Source organism: Leptonychotes weddellii, chromosome 8 (genome assembly GCF_054177405.1).
Source record: "Leptonychotes weddellii isolate Sample4059 chromosome 8, ASM5417740v2, whole genome shotgun sequence".
In the NCBI taxonomy this organism is placed as follows: Eukaryota; Metazoa; Chordata; class Mammalia; order Carnivora; family Phocidae; genus Leptonychotes; species Leptonychotes weddellii.
Genome location: NC_138376.1, coordinates 32051739 through 32065648, shown reverse-complemented (window position 1 = coordinate 32065648; position 13910 = coordinate 32051739).

Sequence of the window (13910 nt, the reverse complement as noted above, 5' to 3'; positions counted from 1 at the left end):
CACTACTGGACAACTAATAGGAATTTCAAGGAGCAATGCCCAGTCTTAGAAGGAAATACTGGCTGACAGGAATAATTCACTTTAGATAAAAAGTCCATTTCATTTCCTAAAGGAAACATTCATTCACTGTTAGTAGACACGTGCAATGAAATACTGCTTTAATGTTACTTTTTATAGCAATAATAATTTTCAACAGCAGTGATAGCTGAGACCCACGTGCGTCAGGCACTATGTAAATCTTTATATGCATGATCTCACTTGACCCTTACAAACTTCCTCAGAATGGTAAATTCTCAATCCAGAGGGAGAAACTGGGCACATTCCCTCAGGGAGGTTATGTAATTTACTCAAAGACAGCACAGAAATGAAAAGAGCAAGGGGTGGAACCCCGATCTGTCTGGTACCAAAGCTATTATTAACTACAGTGCTTCTTTCTAAGTCGCATCACTGCCCTGTTTGAAAACTTTTATGATTTTTTAACATGTAAGAGAAAAAAACTTCATATACTTTGACTTTGCATTTAGTGCATTTCACAAACTGATCCCAAAGTCCCTTCCCAGCCTGCCGTTCCCCCCCTCTTTCTTTTCTCCTTTTACAAACTTCTCATTCCATCAAAGAGCTTTCCTCACTGTCCTGCCCCTTTCTTACACTTCTCACCTAATTTGGTTCTTGCCCACCTAAATTCCTCTGCTTATGCCATCTTTTCATGGTCAACAAATTCCTCCAGGCTCCAGTTCAAATTCCATCTCCTGTATGTAACTCTTGACCGCTCACTCTCTTATGCTCCACAGCCAGCAAGAACGCCTCTTGGCTCCACTTCCAAAATAGATCCAGAATCCCACCACGTACCACCGCCACTGCCGTCTTCCTAATCCAAGCCATCACCATATCCCACCTGGTCTCTCTGCTTCCATTCTTTTACCCCCTGCAATCTATTCTCATCCCACCCTCCTGAGTAATCCCTTTAAAACATAAGCCAAGGGGCCCTTGGGTGGTACAGACCATTAAGCGTCCGACTCTTGGTTTTGGCTCAGGTCACGATCTCAGGATCGTGGGATCAGGCTCCGCATCAGGCTCCGAGCTCAGTGCAGAGTCCACTAAGGTTTCTCTATCTCCCTCTCCCTTTGCCCCAACCCATGCTCGTGTGCACTCTCTCTCTAAAATAAATAAATCTTTAAAAAAACAATAAAATAAAACATAAGCCAAAATCCTCCAACGAATCCCCACTTTCTTCACTGTAAAAAACAAAGTCCTTTTCTACGTTCAACCGTGAATACCTGCAATGCTCTCTCTGCCCCCCAACCCCTCTGCCCTCCCTCTGATTCCATGCCTTGCTGACTTGCCATGCCCTGAATTCACCAGGGATGCTCATGTCTCAGGCCCTTTGCACTGGCTGCTCTCTGTCTGGAATGCTGTTCCTTCGGCTATCTGCAGGCTTGCCCCTTACTTCAAGTCTGCTTAGATGATCCATGACCTATCATGACCACCTTCCCATTCCCCAGCACTCTACATTTTCCTTATCTTGCCTTATTTTCTCTCTTATAACTTACTACAGTGTTTACCTGGGTTTATTGTCTGTCTTCCCATGAGAGCAGGGCCTTGGTCTTTTGTTCACTGAGGGATCTGGGAGCCCAGAATGGCACCTGGCCCAAATTAGGATCTCAATAATTGCTGAATGAATGAATGCGTGGATGCTCTCACACACTTCAAAGGCTCTCCTTTGCTCTCACTTGTACCACTCGCTTGGCACTTACCATACACTGCTGTGTCTTCTTTTGTGTGCACCTACTATTCACCTAGCTAGATTATGTGTTCCTATAACCTCTAAGTGCCCTGTACAAAATTAGCATTTAGCAAATATTTGATGATGAATTATCAGTGCAGTGCCTTTTTCTTTCAGAGTAGATACAGGAATATTTTTTCAAAAGATTCCTTTTTGACATTCCATTTAGAAAAATAACATTCTGGAAAGCAGTATAAGAAAAAGGATATAAGTATTTTATACGCACGCACACACACACTATAACAAATCCATGTCATGCTCTGAAAGGAAAATATTTGCTTTGTGACTTTCACAGCATCTTATAACCTGAAGACACTGAAGACATTCTTGAGAGTCAAGCTCAAGGTAATGTTTTCATAGTTAGGCAATCTGAAACACAGAATATATTTTAAATGAGAATTATGAGTTGGGAAATTATGTAACGTGACAAAAATAAAAGGTTAATGTCAAATAGGTTTTATGTCATTTTTTTGATCTTATGATAGAAAGTTCTAGCTGGGGACTATTTAACTGTAATGAAGAAAATGTATTCTATAAAATAATTTATCTAAATTTATATTATTTAGAGGTATTTAGAGAACTGAAGGATTCACTTCCATGAACACTTGAGCCTACTCTCTATATTGTGCATTTTGTGTTGCATACACAACATGTGTGTTTCTGAAAACCAGTTGAGACAACTTTGTAACATTAGCTGCAGATCTCTTCCTCATCTTGACTGCAGCACCTGCACAATTCCCTTTGTGAGGGTGGGCGGGGAAGCTCTGTAAACAGACTCCTGCACCATGTATGGTAATTTCTTAATTGATTATATGCCTAATTTAACTGTAAAACTTGAACATGGCTGTGCAAATGAAAAAAAGGCATATACATTAATACATTAGTACTTGGAAGATACCATCAAAAAGATAAGCAAATTTTTTGGGGGCGCCTGGGTGGCTCAGTCGTTAAGCGTCTGCCTTCAGCTCAGGTCATGATCTCAGGGTCCTGGGATTGAGCCCCACATCGGGCTCCCTGCTCCACAGGAAGCCTGCTTCTCCCTCTCCCACTCTTGCTGCTTGTGTTCCCTCTCTCGCTGTATCTCTCTCTCTGTCAAATAAATAAAATCTTTAAAAAAAAAAAAATAAGCAAATTTTCTATGGGTGCACTAGGTGTTTCACATGGCATAATGTCAACTTTACATATCTAAGTATGTGAAGGTCCTCCCCACCCCCTTTTTTTCCAAACAGCATGGTTACCCAAATTTCATTTCTCTTTGTATTATTTTTTTTTTAAGATTTTATTTATTTGTTTTACAGAGAGAGACACAGCGAGAGAGGGAACACAAGTGGGGGGGGGGTGGGAGAGGGAGAAGCAGGCTTCCCGCCAAGCAGGGAGCCCAATGCAGGGCTTGATCCCAGAACTCTGGGATCATGACCTGAGCTGAAGGCAGTCGCTTAACGACTGAGCCACCCAGGCGCCCCTCTCTTTGTACTATTCTTAACGATTTCTTTCAGGTTGTTTTATCTACACGATATATGCTATAACAGAAAATAACAAGGATATCATGTGCCATATAAAGTCAGATGAGTAAGTAAAAGAGTTTTAAAATTGGAAAATAAAACCATCTTGAGGTCTATGGATAGAAGCAGCTCCAAACATATCGAGTTGTAAATATTCATCTTTTAAGTGTGATCACACCTAGAAAAAAGGGGTTGGGCTCCCATTTATCTCTCCAATCCTGAGATTCTTACAGATCTGGAGAATCAGAATACACATAGGAAGAATAAAGTGACCTATTCCTTTTTTTTAAGATTTTATTTATCTATTTGACAGAGAGAGACACAGCAAGAGAGGGAACACAAGCAGGGGGAGTGGGAGAGGGAGAAGCAGGCTTCCCACGGAGCAGGGAGCCCGAAGCGGGGCTCGATCCCAGGACCCCGGGATCATGACCTGAGCTGAATGCAGACACCTAATGACTGAGCCACCCAGGCACCCCTAAAGTGACCTATTTCTAAATATATTTCTTTGCACTTCTAGGAAATGCCAGAGTTAAATCTAAATATAGCAGCATTCATTTTTATTTTAAATCCTAGAAGACATACTTCCAAATCAAAACCACACAAAAATAACTTTCATGGGGCGCCTGGGCGCCTCAGTCGTTAAGCGTCTGCCTTCGGCTCAGGTCATGATCCCGGGGTCCTGGGATTGATGCCCCGCATTGGGCTCCCTGCTCCGCGGGAAGCCTGCTTCTTCCTCCCCCACTCCCCCTGCTTGTATTCCCTCTCTCGCTGTGTCTCTTTCTGTCAAATACACAAAATCTTAAAAAAAAAAAAATAACAACTTTTACTCTCAGTAATCAGGAGAAAAAAAATCTGATTTTTTGTGTGTGTGTGGGTAATAAGTCTCTATATAGAAAGAGTTACTTCTAAATTTTAAGACATTTCTCCACATTAAAAAAATATGTATCTAGTATTCTACTTCTTAGGTTATTTCCAGTTAAAAAACTAAAATTTACTCTAGAAAACTTTCTTTGATGTGAATTCTAACTTTGTATGTAACAAACGTGTTTGCCAAACACAAAGATTTTAAATTTAATCTCTCAAAATGGCATACAGGTTTCTCCAGTTCTACTGTTTATTGAGAAATTTTTTTAAAAAAATATTTTATTTTGGGGGCACCTGGGTGGCTCAGTCGTTAAGCATCTGCCTTCAGCTCAGGTCATGATCTCAGGGTCCTGGGATCGGGCCCTGCATCGGGCTCCTTGCTCCACGGGAAGCCTGCTTCTCCCTCTCCCACTCCCCTTGCTTGTGTTCCCTCTCTCGCTGTCTCTCTGTCAAATAAATAAAATCTTAAAAAAATAATAATAATAAAAAATATTTTATTTTTAAGTAATTCTACGCCCAGTATGGGGCTTGAACTCATGACCCCGAGATCAAAAGTCACATACTCTACTGACTGAGCCAGCCAGGCACCCTGAGAAATGATTTTTGAAAAAAATAAATTATAAACTACCCTAATTTATTTTATATTCATAAAACTATCAGTTATACTGCGCTGAAACTAAACTTATTCAACAACTATGACTTTTTTTTAAATTCAGGGGAAATGCTTAGGGCTTTAAAACTTATTGCTAAAAACATACTGATGGGAGTGGCCCTAACACTGTAAAAAATTTCCTAGGAGCACTAAACTTTTCTAAAATAAAAATTTAACCATGAAACCAGATAAGCTGATTTATCTTTTAAAAAATTACAACAGGAGTCAAGGCTAAAATATGCTGCAAGCAACTTTTAAGGATGGTAGATTCTGATACATACAATAGCAGTCTTCTTACTCCTTAGTTATGGTCAAAATATTTACAGTCCGCATAACAAATTTTGAAATTCTCTCTGACATGACACTTACCACAAGATTTTGAAATTCTTCATCTCTCTAACCGAGGCTTCCCACTAATACGTAGTGCTAATACGTTGGTTCTCATTGGGCGAGGCGGAAAATTCTAGTTAGTGCTTGCAGCCTGGCGTGAAGAACTACCTCAAACTGTTGGGTGAGCTGCATGAGGCTCAAGAGCTGCAGGTCAGCCCTGGTGAACTCAAATCTACAGTGAGAATGTTTCATGATCTTTTACTACTGTGGCCTCTCAGGGCTAAGCTTTCTTGTACAGTCAAAAAGAAAAAAAAGTAATTACTTTTGACATGTTATCTTACTGGTCACACTTAAATACCCCTTACATTCTATCTACAGTACGGCCTCTTTACAAGAACAATTCCTTCAAGTGAATCACACTTTGAGCCTTTTAAATACTTTCTCCCCCAAATCTGTACTTCTAATTACTGTGCTTACATTGACATTCTAAGCAAAGGAACAACTTGAGCTGTACCGTATCATCTTTAATTTAGGTCCTAAGTGTTCTTTTCTGATTAGGATTTTTTTTTAAGTGAAAGATATGATTCATAATCTCTGATTGCTACCAAATATAGAGCTAAAATGGTCCCCATGTTTGACTCACTATACTATGCAAATAAAAACTGAATTATCTGCAGAAGGAGAATAACTGCTTTGACCTAGAATTTAACTATCACCAGAAGAGACTCTTGGGTTTTTTTAATCACAATTTTTACTTATCCATAAAAACACTACTTTTCCCTATTCTTCCTATTGAAATAATGGTCATCCAATTATAAGATATTAAAATGTTCAGTAGGCAGTCATTTGTAGATTAAGTTTATACACAGGCTTAATACCAATGGCAAAATGTATGATGAATGGATCTACAGTATATATTAAGATCCCGGCTCTGACCCTTAGTAAAGCAACCTTGGGTAAGTTATTTATCCTCGGTAAACCTGTTTCACTATCTATAAAACAGAGACAAAATCTACTTCCAGGGTTATTTATGAGAATTTAATAATATTAAACACCCATTAGGGCCTGAAATAATGTTACGGTTTAACAAATATTTTTTCTCTTTCCCTCCATTTTCTTCCTTGTAAAAATGTTTCAATTACAGGTCAGGACATACATAAAACATAATTTCTGATGATACAAGGAAGCATCCTGGATTTTGGTTCAACTGAGATAAGCCTTTCCTAAAAAGACAATACTTTTCATACTTCATTCCCTCACATTCTCACATACAGGGTTTTTATTTCAGGTAATGTAAGTGTTTAATGTGTTTGCAAGACAGCCAAAGAACCCACAAAACCAGAAAATGTTCCACTTTACAACTTTATTAAGAAGAAATTTATCATTTAGTCACAACCAGATAAAGTCGATGAGGATTAAGAGGAAGGGGAACTTGGGTTTCAGATCTGGTACAGTGAGGTCTCAGGATCTTTTCCTGAGCACAAGCACAAAGGAGGTAAGAAAAAAGGAGATCAAAGCCCCCAGCTGCTTCTCCCCAAAACCTCTTTCTTCCACTTTCCTATACAAACATGGGTACTACCCTCTGAGCTCTCCTGAACTGCACTACAAATGGGCAAGCCATCCCCAGCAGAGCCACAGCCTGGGCTCCTACCCCCACGAAGCGAGGTACCATATATAAGGTTTCCATTGTAGGGCTTTCCTTTAAAGTCCACAGCCCATTCCTTTACTGTCAGCACTGCCACTTCCCCACACTCATTTAACAACCCCTCCTTTTCTGCCAGCCCCCTCACTTACTGTATTTTCCACTTCTACTCTACAACATTATGGACCACAGAACCATGCCCTGCAGATGGATCTGGTACGTTACTTAATTCATGTTGCTTCATGACAGCCAAATACCCTTTCTTTTGTCCATTTTCCCCCACATCTGATACACTCCACAAATTTACTCCCCTCTCCTTAAACTCAAAGCCTTTTGCCTCTGCCCCTGACAAATGAGCTTGCTATCTTCTCAGTAAAGACCACAGACATCTATTTTGTTTTTTTTTTGTTTTTTTTAAAGATTTTATTTATTTCTTTGAGAGAGAGAGAGCACATGAGAGGGGGGAGGGTCAGACGGAGAAGCAGACTCCCTGCCGAGCAGGGAGCCCGATGCGGGACTCGATCCCGGGACTCCAGGATCATGACCTGAGCCGAAGGCAGTCGCTTAACCAACTGAGCCACCCAGGCGCCCCACAGACATCTATTTTGAATCCTATCATCTACCCTGTTCTCCTTTTCTCTAATTTCATATTACTGTTACTCCATAGGCAAGTTGGGGAACAGAGGACCTCACTCAGAGGCAAGAATGAAGACAGGGAGGTTGAGGGGAGTGCTACACACTTCACTTGGTATTGTTTGAATCTTTAAAAAATTATTTTCCATGGGGCGCCTGGGTAGCTCAGTCCATTTTGGCTCAGATCATGATCTCAGGGTCGTGAGATCCAGCCCCAAGTCAGGCTCAGGCTCTGCGCTCATCTGCTTGAGATTCTTTCCCCCTCCCTTGCCCTTGTGCGTATGTGCATGTGCTCTCTCTCAAAACAAATAAAAACTTTTAAAAAATGATTTCCCCAGTACTTATTTTCTCCCTCCTTGCCTGTAATCTTTCTCATCACCCACAGAGATCAGAATGTATAAGGCACTGTAGATCTCAACCTATCTGAAAAACCTTTCCCTTTGGTTCCTATCATTTTACTCTACCTGGGTTGTCAAACTAGTCAGCAAATCTTTATTGAGTGCCTGGCTTGTTTTAAATGCTATGCTAAAGGGTCAGAACAAGTCAGTGAACAGGGAAAGAAAAAGTATAAGGTTTCTTGGTCCCATTCCAGAATCTCTAGGTTCTGCACACACAAGATTGGGACCGTGATAAGTGGAGATGCTCTCCCTAGCCCCAGGAATTTGATATTTGATTTTTAAAGCTACTTTCTTCCCCAGAAAATACAGTACTCTGCAAATTGTCCAAGGCAGCGTGCCAATAACATCTGTACCTGCCACATAATGTTTCGATGTTAACTCATTTTTATTGTGGGTAAAACACCCGATGTACCATCTTTAAGCGTACGGCTCGGTGGCCTTCTGTCCATTCACACTGCTGAGCAGGGGCTGCCACTACCCGACTCCAGGATTTTTCATCAGCTCACCTTGAGATTCCGTACCCATTAACTCATTTTTTATTAACCAAGAATGATCTTCATGATTAACCTCATGGCCCCCACCCCCATTCCCTTCTCTTGCTTTCCTACCCAGTGAACACTCCAAGGTTCCTTATTTTAATTGCCCCCTGCAACCACCTTCAGGTCCCTATCTTCTCTCTTCTGTCACACCGGGGTTGGCGGGGGAGACTCCAGTCCTGGTCAAACCAATCCCCTGCCTGCTCTTGGCTTCCCTTGTAACAGGTGGATGTCACTGGCAGAAAACCACTCAACTAACTGGATCAGCTGGTTTCAAATTCTGACCCGAATGTCTGAATTCACAGCCAGACAGTCCTGTGAGCAGCAATCATACCTCGTTTCCCAGTGACTTACTTCACAGTCCTGCTGTCCAGGGCGAGGAGTCCTTCTCACCTCAAACCATCCCCACCCCTCCTTCCTTAACTGCTGGCCTTGCCTGAGACTTCACTGAGAACATAGAACGTGAAGCCCTGATTTCTACCCCAATTCATACACGTCCTTGCACTGTGCCCATATTCTCTGCCTTCTCTCCTGCTACTCGGCAAGTTGTCTGGCTCCCACCAAAGGCAAACCCTCTTGTGTTTTGAATAGCTTCTCACCTTCTCCAGAAGTCTGCACCTTTGGTAGTAACACCTCTCTTTGGTGTTAGTCTCCCGCTCCCTATTAGATATTCCCATTAGCCTACTTAAAAACGCTCTTCTATTCCCCATCATTTAAAAAGAAGCATGTCTTTGATCCTACCTCCCTCTCCAGCCACTGCTGTGCTGTCGCTCTTCTCACCTTACAGCAAAACTTCCCCAACAAGTGGGCTCCGTTCACCTCATCCCATTCCCCGTGCATTCCAATTTGGCTTCCAACCCCATATGCCACAGAAACTACTTGTCAAACAGCCACCTCCATGTTGCCAAATCCTAGTGGTCACTTCTCTATCCTCAATGTTCTCAGCAGCATTTGGCAGAGACCATTCCCTCGTTCTTGAAAAGAATAATCCACTCTTTCACTTTCATGGGTAAACCTTCTCAGTCTCTTTTGTCCAACCTTGAGCCACTGGAAGTGTTTTATGGTTTGAGGTTAAGGCTTCTAGGATCATAAATGATCTCAACCAGTTCCATGACATACCATCTGTATTGCTAGTGACTCCCAACATTTAAGGCCACTCCTATCAGTCCAATCTGAATTATCCACTGCCTACTTGACATTCCATTTGGATGTCTTGCAAGTATTTAAAAAACACAACAGGTTCCACACGGAGCTCTTATTACCCACCCCTCCCCACCTGTTCTTCCAGTCTTCTCCACCAGCAAATGGCACCGTCAGTCACCAAGGCTTAGGCTAGAACCCTGAAGGCTTCCTTGATTCCTCCGTGTCTCCACAGCCAACCCATTAAGTAAATACTTCTGATTCCACCTCCATAACCTATCTGGAACCCCCCATCCACTTTGCTCCATCCCCCCCGCCACTGTATTTGCCTAAAATACCATCAATCTTGAGCTGGCCACTGCACTAGCCCTCCCCTCTCGGCTTCCTTCCTTGCTCCACAGAGCAGCAGTGACCTTTAAAAAAAAAAAAAAAAATCACTGCCCTAACGAAAGCCCTACAATAGCTTGTCATTTTGAATAAAATAAAACCCCAAACTCCTGGTACAGCCTAATATAGGAAGCCCCAAAGGATCTCTCAACTTCCATCTCATTCCATTCTCCTCTTGCCTCTCTCTGTTCTAACACCCATGCCCTTCTGGGCCTTCCAGGTCTTTGCATTTGTTCACAGGCTAGCACAGTCCCCAGTTTCTCACATGGCTAGCACAAGCTCAAGTTTCAAGCCTCAGCTCGAATATCACCTCTCAAAGGGATGCGCCCTGACTCTCACTAGCCAAGACAGCCATTCCCCATACCACGCTCTTTTAGATCTACCAACTTATTAACTTTTTACAATTTTTCTTAATCTGTAATTATCTTGATTATTGGCGTTTAACTTATTTCCTGTCTTCCCCACTATACTATAAATTCCATGAAGGCAGAGATCTTGCCTGTCTTGAATTCCACCAAAGGTTACTTACTTACTTACTTTTACTTACTTACTTTTACTTACTTACTTTCCTTCCTTCTTTCCTTCATTTATTTATTTAAAAAGTAACCTTTACACCCAATGAGGGGTTTAAACTCACGACCCCAAGATCAAGAGTCACATGCTCTACTGAGTGAGCCAACCAGGCGCCCCTAATAAAAGCTACTTTAAAATAAAGAACCTATACCTCCTGTTTAAGCAGGTTTATTTTAGATTTCCCCTCCTTACAATCTTCATTGGATTTTAGTCAAAGAATATAATTACTTGGGCATTTATCATGAAACACAATGGGAGAAAAAGCACACAGGAGAGTCAAAGCCTAGACCTCCACCTGCCTACTGATCTAGACCGGACACGGACTGCACACAGGTATTTCAGTATTCAGAAAAATTTAAAATTTTTCAAATGTGGAAGGAAAGAGAAATGTAGACATATGCAAAGATAATATAATTTTGTCATCTGCATCAAAAATCAAAGTTTTTAACCATTCCCCCAGCAATTACTAAACACAACAGTGATTTGAGAACAAAGAAAGGAAAGCACAAAGTAAGTATATATGGTTCTTGCTCCACAGAAGTTAAAAGATTACATCACTGACTTGGTTCTCTTTTATTTCGGTCAGGTCAGGATTCATCACCTGCTCTGGATGTTTCTTCCTGACCTTCTGTGTCCTATATGCATACGCTGTTCCTGAAAGGGTCTCATGTTTAGAATAATTTCACCATCTTACTTCCCAAAAGACAAAAGGTACCTTCACAATTGAAAATTCTGAAAAAAAAAATCCTTTCTTCCAAGGATTTACCTCTAGATTTCATCTCCCCCTCCCCAGGATCTTTTCTACCCTATTCCTAATTTCTATCTCAATCCTAGATTCAATTCTATTTTTGTTGCACAGCTGTCTGGACTAAATTAGACGGCCCAGCTAGACCTAGATGCCTGCATGTTTTATAACTTCTCAGCAGAATGAGATATACTTTGGAAAATGTAGAGATTTTAGTCTCAGACTAGGTAAACCTTCTTTCTGTAAGAAAATGGTTTCAATAATTTGACAAACGGCAGCTAGAAAAAAAATAAAAGAGAGGATGAGCAATAACTGTTGAAACTCAAAACGATATGGGCCTCAAGTCTCACACTCCAATTCAAAAGAGAGCCAGCAGCACAGTGCACAGTGTAATACAGTGATATTCCAACTCCATATCTGTCACAGTGGAATCACCTGGAGAGCTCTGGAATAAGAGACTCCTACATAGTCAGATTTAGGGGGTGCTGGACAGAATTTCAAAATTGGGAGTTGGGGCATCGGAAAGTTGAAAGTCAGAAGCTTAAAACTGAGATTGCCTAACACACTAGATGTTTTGAGGAAACACACACACACACACACACACACACATTCTACCATTTAAAACAGCAAGACCTAGAACAATTTGTGTATCTGGTTAAACACTAGTTCCTTCTCTGGTATAAATAGATAATAAAACCAATATTGCAGGACTGATATAAACAGGAGTTAAATAATGCACCAGGCACATACATACAGCAGTGTTCAATATATGGTAGCTCTTATTAAGGGTGTCTAGAACAGCCACTATATATACTGTGTTTATAAGCACAAGGACACACCTACTAGTGCCACTATGTTACTTTCATCCACTAGAAGTTAACTACTTACTTTCCATCTCTGTGGACTCCTAGAGAGATCAGTTTTAGGAACTTGTTTCCTCCTCCCAATAATCTTTTCAGTAACAATTCAAAACAGTTAAAACCCACACACCGCTTCATACAGAGCTACAAGAGGACAGATCAATACTTGTATGGGTGGTGTTAAGGAACCACTTCAGGGAGTCCGGGAACTGAGAAGCCTTATTATAGTCATGAGAAAGAACAGACACAAAACAGCGCAGGGTTTTTTTTAGAAAAGGAAAAGGGAAAAAAGTCTCAGTTTCCAAGCGAGTTTAATTTTTCAGATCAGAGTTCTAACCAACTGCTCTAAGTTGCTACCGTTTGGAATAATTAAGATGAAAGCCAACAAGATGTTTCAAATCACTGGAACCCATAACCTTTCCACAGTTTGACTAGATCAATGTCTCCCCAGGATTGTTTTATAATAAAGCAACTAAAGAAAGAAAACTAAGGTAGGGTGCCTTTGGAGAACGCTGTCACTATAAGGCAGACACTGTCCCCGACTTTTTCTTGCAATTTTGTAACCTGGTTTGACTCTACTCTTGAAAACTAACTGGAAGAGGATGAAGGGAAAGCCTCCATGCCCTGCCCCCAGTCAGGTCGGGGAAGACAAAGCCGTCCAATTTTAGGCCCTAGGAGGGATGACGAGAACCCCCCTCACCTCCAATTTTGACCGGAGGGGGATGCGGGTTCAGAGGGGAACCCACCAGCTGCAAGGCCCGACCCCTGGCCCACTTCTTCCCTCAAACACAAATGCTAAGGAGCCAGACGCCGCCAGCCCCGGCCCCTTCCCGCTCCGAGCCGGCCACCTCGTCTTTTGGGTCTGGGGGCCTGGGGAAGACCAAGGCTACGCGGCCCCGGGCTCGGCAGGCCTGCCACGGCCCCGTCCCCACTTAAAGAATCCCACACCCTAAGCGTAGCTCCCCGTTGCCCCCGACCTCCCGGCGCCCCGGCCGGCGAAGCGTCCACGAAGGGCGCCGCCCGCGCCGCCAGGGAAGATGGCGCCCGCGGAGCAACTGCGCCACCAGCCCTGGCAACGGGCCAGGCCCAGCGCCATCTTAGTGCCTTCCAGCCGCACCCCCCCCCCCCAGGATCCCGCATTCGGGGCGACTCGGGGGGCGCGAACCACGTCGGGCCCGAGAGCTCTCGGCCAAAATAGTGCCGCTACGGCCTCTCGTCTCTTCGGCCCGGCCGCGCGGGCCCAGCAAGAGACTCCTGGTTGGGCCGCGGGTCCTCGGCGCCGCGCGAGGGCTCATCCGGCCCCGGCCGCGGGTCCTCGGCGGAGCTTGGGAGCCAGGCGGCGAGGCGACGGGGAAGGGCCAGTCCGCCGGCGGGCGCGCGCCGGTCACCGGGCCGGACCGGGCGCCGGCGGGGACGGGCGGCCGGCTCCGAGCTCTCGCCGCGGCTGCCCGCAGAAGCGGCGGGAAGGAGGAAGCCAGGATGAAAAAGAAACCCGGTCCCCGCCGCCGCCTCTCTCTCCACCCTCTCCCCTCCCCCTCCCGAGACGCGGGGTCCATTTTGCCGAGAAGAAAGAAAATGCGATTCACACCCAAGAGCTGCCGAGAGAAAAGAAATGAGGGGGGGAAAACCGAGGGGAGGAGATTGGAAAAGTTTATTTTTCTTCCTCGCCCGCCGTCACTCCTGGCCCTACCCTGCCCCCTGCTCGCGGCCTCGCCGCGCCGTCCTCCCCTCGCCGAGCCCCGCTCCCTCCTTCCCGGCTCCCGGCGGCTCCGGGGGGCGGAAAACACACTCACACTCGCGCACACAACTAATTTTAAACCGGCTCAATCAATGAGTCATTAAAAGGCTTCCCTCCCCTCTCCTCC